The sequence below is a fragment of the Lepisma saccharinum genome, chromosome 17 (genome assembly GCF_977018435.1).
Source record: "Lepisma saccharinum chromosome 17, izLepSacc3.1, whole genome shotgun sequence".
Lineage (NCBI taxonomy): Eukaryota > Metazoa > Arthropoda > Insecta > Zygentoma > Lepismatidae > Lepisma > Lepisma saccharinum.
This window is the reverse complement of record NC_139245.1, coordinates 84304-91667: the sequence shown is the minus strand read 5'-3', so window position 1 is coordinate 91667 and position 7364 is coordinate 84304.

Genomic DNA, 7364 nt, shown 5'->3' with positions numbered 1-7364 from the left:
CTGGTGCAGTTGTTCATTTATTGGAATTTCATTTGTTCTGTTGTCAAACGTATTTAATACAACAGATGAACACAGATGATTGAAACAATTTTCATGCATTGCAATATTCAGAAACCAGACAGGAAGTATAGCTTAGTCATCACATTCCTTGTGCGAGAAAGAAAGAAAATAAATACGTTGCGCAGATGAAAACATTCGTGAAATTCTACACCGAATTAATTATTGCGGACATTCTGAAACAAGATTATTCAACTTAATTACTAAACTCCCCACTCAATATCTCTCAATCCTATACTTACACACACACACACACACACACACACACAAAAACAATTTTGCAGAGTTTTGAATTTGAACCTGTGACCCTTAATTCCAAGGGAAAGAGAGACACTGACGCAAGTGCTTTACCAAATACTCTATAATGTCACTGGTAGCAACGTCTGATGACTGCGCTGTCTACCACTTTTCTATGCAACAAACACATAAAAAGGTAAAGTGTTCCCCTGTGCATAGCACCACGCCATGAGGCGTATAGGGGGTGTGGGGGTAACGCACATTTTCTCTGCAAATTATGAGAATTATTAACTTTTGCTCATTGCACAGTACTTTGCAAGGCATACGTATATCAAATTTGGATAAACAATTCTTAATTATGATCCTTAGTGTTCAAACTAAACAGTGATTTCCTCCAGGTGGACCACTAACGAGTGCAGTAATACCAACCTCACAACAGTTTCTCTGATTCCAAATTTAACATGCCGAATCGCAAGTATTCTGTGAAATTAAATTATTCATCATATTTAAGTTTTCCATTTTGATCTCTATTAATATGTTGGTCGAATATAGTTTCTGACTTTATGTTATAACCAAGCATGTACATCTTTTACCAGGTTTTCTAGTCTAGTAAAGGAACCTGTAGTAAAGTTGTCTACTCTCTGCTGGTGCGCAAGAGCTATGTTGCCACATTAACGTTTTCTGAACTTAGAAGAAATCTTTCAGGGTGGTCAGGTAACATTTGGAGAATTGTACATACAGTGTCACTAGCTTTTGAACATGTAAACACAGATACAAGAATGTGAGGCCTTTATTCATTTTGGTCAGTGAATGCTGGGTAGGTTATCATTTTTGCCAATCTCGCTGCAGGCTTTTCTTTTTGCACCAATCTTTATGAATAACCCTATATTTGCACTTTTCTTGTTTCACATTGATTTTCTGTATCCTTAGATCAGTACCAATAAACATGTAGGCCAAGACTCAAACCTGAAACCTTTGGTGCAATAAGAAGATGTGAAATTCAGGGAAAGTTTAAGAATGAGAGTTTCTTTTCTTACTGTAGAGGACTGAATTGAGAACAGCGACAAAGTTTAACGACCTCTGTACCTAAATTGAATGGCGCCATATTGGCATTTCTCATCAATAACAAATGCAAATTTACAAACAGCAATAAGACTTCAAGATTAACAGCAAAACAATACTGACATCAACTAGAGACCAGAATGAAGGATTGCCAGAAGTAAGGTGTAAACCAATTGGGGTGTCAGAAAAGTAAATCAACAGAAACCGGAAACGACCATGAATCATATCCACTTTCTGAGATAGCAAAATAATAGTGTACAATCTACAGGAAAAAAGTGCCCGGAAAGTTCTATACCTCTACATAATCTGTACAGGTTGTTTTAAAAAATAGTCTATGCACAATTTCCTATACTCCTAAATAATCTGTAAAGATAGTTTTAAAAAACAACATCATCTAAGCACAACTTCTTTTGCGAGAGTAGCATGAATGTGATCTTGATAAGTGTGAAATTATGGCAGGTTGAATATGACCCCTTCCCTCCCCCTTTTGTGAAATTTAATAACCAGGGAATGGATTTATATGTAAATACATATATTCATACAATGCTAAAATCAAAGTTTTTGTGTATTATCTTTGTGAATCTTGGTATGCAAGCTCCAAAAATGCTCTTTTTATTACCCATATTTTTACATATAATGTCCATATAAATCTGTGTTTAGGGCCAATAGGAGATTCACGATTTGGCATTTAAAAGAAATTTTAAGTCTAAATATTTTATTGAGTTACGTGAGCCACTTGCTTAATGACAATTGTAAGTCCATATTTAATTCCATATCTTAGACTTTTTTAGTACATATAAATCCGTTCCCTGTTAATAACATATATACAGAACTATAAAAAGTTGCATTATAATCCTGTTAGTTTAAAAACATTTCTAGCCAAAGTGCACTGATGTTAAATATTTGTGCACCCTGATATATTTTAATTCACATCTTGAATATTGAACTGAATATATCTGTTGAATTGAAAAAAAAAGTAGGAAATGAGAGTTGCATTATGTGATCCCATAACCCATTATTAAAATATAATCATCTTGAAATGAAATTTAGCCAATGTACATGACCTTAAATACGTGTTAGTTTAATCAGTTTTAAACAAATATTCTGCTTTCATGGAGCATTAGGCAGCCCATTATTTTATGCAGTGCATGAAAAAATAGGATAGTTTAGTTTTCACTAATGTATACATGATAAAAATTACTTAGGAGAATACGAAATACATTATAGATCTTTAAGCTACATCAAGTTCAACAGAGCTCACTTAATATTGTAATGACACATTTTCCTTCACATTATTTTTTGATTCTTATTACTTTGCTTGTTGGTAATGTAGTTGCTTTGTAATCAAGGGATTCTGGATTTGATGCCTGGTTGGTGGTTCAGATTACGCATTAAACTAGATTCAGTCCTGATTAGGCTATTTGAGCACAAAGTTGAGTTAAAACTCAAAACCTCTAGACAGAAAAAACTTTGACATAAACACTAACACTGAAGTGAAGGGTGATCAAGCTCATGCACAACTCTAACCTTGAAACATTTATACTGCATGTGTGTATGAGTAAAGGTGTAGCCGAAATGTGTGACCTAAAAAAGTGATTACTCAAAGCAGTGCACAGGAGACATTGCATCATATGTTTTCGTGAGAGGAGTGACAAAGATGTTGGATCCAACAAATCTGAAAACGTAGAAGAGGCATACCTTTTAAAAAACCCTCAGAAGTACAATACTTTAATAACATACTGTCATTACGTAAGGAGCAGTCACATGAACATGGACACACAAAAATGAGAAAACACTCGCAAGGGATGAGAAAGAATTAAGGAAGAGGACTTGGTGAAAAATTCAGTGCATCTTATGGTCGAGTTGTCCACAGGGTGGAGGCCAGTGCGCTGAGTGTGTCTGTCGGCATTTAGACCCAGAGCTTTACACTGACCGTGGCACTGAATGCGTCAGTGCTTCAGTATCCAGACAGCTGGTGTCCAGTTTGCACGTATTTGTGAAGCGTATTTTAAAAAAGTGTTTTAGACTGTTTTGTTTTAGTTTACGTATTACTGGTGCTTCTCTGCAGTCTAATGTCATGCTATACATACAATTTAAAACAATGAATTTTTACATATGACTCTTGCGTCATTACGAATTGTTGTAGGGAAGTTAGAATGTGTTTTCCAGCAGAACTCTCAGATGTTCCTGTTCCACACAGGAGTGTGTTTGGAAACTTGTGAACACATTTAGGGGAACCAGGTCCGTTCTTGATAAGAAGCGAAGAGTGAAATGACATGTGCTAACTGAGGAGATATTAGACGGCGTTGGAGCACGATTGGAACACACTTCTGAAAAATCCCTCCGTGCCTTGCACAAGAAACAGACATTTCCAAGTCGTCCACGAGGTGAGCTACCAAACTTTTAAACCAAAGCCACACAAGGTCACCGTAGTCCAGGAGTTTCTACCACTGGATCATGAGAGTTGAGTGAATTTCTGCAATTGGATGTTGCAGAATGTTACTGATACAGTAGTTGATCCACATTGCATATGTTTTGTAAATGAAGCATGGTTCCATTTACATGGCCTTGTTTCATCACAGAATAACAGATATTGGAGCACAGATAAACCCAGTTTTGTGTACAAAGCTCCATGGTGTGCACTGATGCATCTTAGTTAAATTTCCTAAAAAGATACAAATGTATGGATGCAGGAGGATAACATTTCCAACAAATCTTGCAACAAGGTAAGTGTGCATTTTAATGGTAACTGCCCATGCAATTGTACGAGCTTATTTCATTACATAGCTAATGGTTTGAGTTACGCAGATGTTGCTGCCCGCAGCTATATGGACAACTAGATCAGGAGATGCACTGTGCTTGGCATCACAATGGCTGGTCATGCAATGCCTCAAAGAAAACCTCGCCTAGGAGAAAACATTACAACCAGACCTTTCAAATTGACAACAAAAACACACAACTAATTAGAAATTTCGTTGAACCATGAAACAACACCCCCCATGGCAGAGTGGTTAGTACAGCATGCTGTACGATGGCAGGAGTCTTGGGTTTGAATCCCAGTCTGGGCACATGTCCCTTCATCAATTTCATTATGTAACTCATTCTCATTGTCGCAATTTGCCAAAGTGACAGAAAAGCGACACTAAATATAAAAAATCAAATCTGGAACAATCTTCAGTAAAATTTCTTCAACTTTAGACTGCACAAGTGTGACACTTTGCAATTGTAGACCATTTCTGATGTGAAAAAACAATCTTGTTTAATAACTCATCAAGCACAAAACAAATCACTTGGGAAGGAGTCACACTTTCCTATCCTGGTATGGCCAGTCTTAAGGTGCTCACTAAAATGCATCTACCAAGGACCACTGGTTAACGAAGATTTCTTTAAATCGATTTTTGATAACTCACAGCAAATGACTGGGAGGAAGAAATCTAATTCTAAAAATGCCAAAACACTATCTCAAGAGGCAAAATCTAAACTGAGGTTGAAACTTTCATCAGCTGATACATACTAACATTTCCCATTCACTTTCACTTGCTACATATTTTCAAAAGACATCGCCTCACAAAATCTAGATTTCCCAAATGCTTTTTCAAAATGTGTGTACAAGTTCACTGTATTGAGATAAGTATAAATCTTAGGCGAAATCATACCACCCTCATTAAGTCTTTTACAGTACCATTCCTTGCCAATATCACGTGAACACTATTCATGAAATTGTTCAAATGAAGGTGAACTTCCACCATCGACATCACGTGCAAGTGCCGTAAGTCACACCGACACTTAGGGACGTAATCACAACATTTCAGATGGAGGAAAAAGGGAGTACATTCAGAGTAAGTGCACCATCGTTTGAACAATTCTCAGAGGAGTTTTATGATGAAGAAAACAAAACTATTAATGCACATAGGGCTTTACTCTTACCTTTATGTTCTTCCTCTGGAAGTAGATATCTCACTCTTTGCATTTCATGTGAATTAGCTCCAATGGAGAACCTGCAAAAACATTCACCGTATAAATATTTGATATTTCTCGATGACAAGTTAACATACATTCTGACCAGCACTTAATGTTAGTAATTGTTTAAGAGAATAAATTATTTTCACAGTTCGCTTGTGAAATATAGGCACAGCATTGAACATCCTCATCATAAAAATGTACTTTTTTTTTCTGGTCTCACTAATACCTTGTGCATAACTCAAGGTCATTATAGTCAGGACCTTGTTGACTACTCCCCATCCCTCCAACACACACTTGTACCAAAAACTTTATATGGCATGTTTACCAAGCTTTAAGCATATTTATGACAAGAATATAAACCTTGTTTATTGCATAGTTGTACACTTATTTCGATGATCATCATGAGTCAATGGATGCAGCAACCATTCTTTGATTATGCACTATCTTCAGAACAATTTGTCAAACTCTGACTACTTTGCAGTAAACTGACCAATTTGTTAGCAATGTATTTTCATGAGAGTTGCTATACTACGCAGACTATATACTCTATGCACTTATCTACCATATTATCTAAACAAACTTGGATTTTTAGTGCCAACATGATAATACCAGTGCTTTGTATTGTTTGTATTATCACCACCTACATAATGTTCCTTTGTTCTGCAGTGCTTACAAGCAACAATGTGTCGCTTTCTAAACTTTCTTGCAGTTAGAGGAAAACAAATGTAGTTATTTCTTACATGCTCAGCTCCAACTTAAATCTTAATTATACGGAAAACCAAACTCAAACAAGCACTATATTTTCTTCTGGGGGTTTCATCATTTCTCATGCTGCTTTTGAACTCCACAGAATGAAGACGCTTAGAATAACCATTCGCTTTATTTCTCAGAAAACACACAATACATGAAGGTCATACATGCAATATGAATTTTATTACATTACAAAATGACACACACACACACTTTATAATACAGATTCCTCACAATGGCTGAATCCTCCACAGGTAACAACACTGAATTTAACTATGAGAAACAGTACATCCAATGGAATACAAATATGAGGGAAATACAAAATCGCTATAAAAAAAACTGCAGTACAAATTCACGTAATGGCTACACTGCTAAATAAATAAATACCAGAAAATGAGGTAAGAGCTGACACAAGCAGAATGAGAAATGGTGAAACATTGCTACATGAAATGAAGGGTCAAGTTCTGATTGTATAATTCCAAATGTATAATGGAGCACAGGCATTTCTTACATGGTTTCATTTCTAATTGTGTCAACACATGCCAGTGCTTCAGTATCTTATTGATTGCTTACTGTCTGTTTTCTGAAGAACGATTTTTCCAGCTTCCACAAGCTCCATTCAAATCATAATTTCTCCAGTAACTAATACTTAGTGAAGCTCTTAACTCTGCTAATTAGTTTCGCCAAGCTTCGAACTTACTCCTACAAGTACTTGCGATAAATCATTAAACATTCGGAAGTGTTACCAAATGAGTGCTTGTTTGAGCAAAATTAGTTTTCTTTTTTTAGAACTGAGCTGATACTGATGTCTATGTATCCATTGGAATTCATTCACAGCTGATAGTTTAGCAGAGTTTGTGGTCCGCATGGCACTTCAGCAGAAATATGCAAACTTCAAGTTTTGAATTTACTTTGTACCAGTATTATGTGCGAAAAAAAAATAATTGGTTATTAAATGACAGCTATTTTATATAATCCATTGTAATTATCTGAATATTTTAAAGTAGGGATGGAACAGATTAATCGGTTCTCTATCGGTATTGGCAGATATAGCGGTTAAATTTCTGTGCCATGTTGTTATATTTTTTATGGACATGAAAACACAATATCCATTGTGTACTTTTTATAAAAGTATATGTCTTAATCTGCAGCTTGTTTATACTCTCATAAACTTACTTTTCATTTCTTCCGTGCAAATTTTCTTCACGATTGATATCGTACATGACTGATGAAGCCACTAGACGGGTGGTGAAATCGATCGCTAAGAAAATTTGCACGGAAAAAATGAAAAGTAA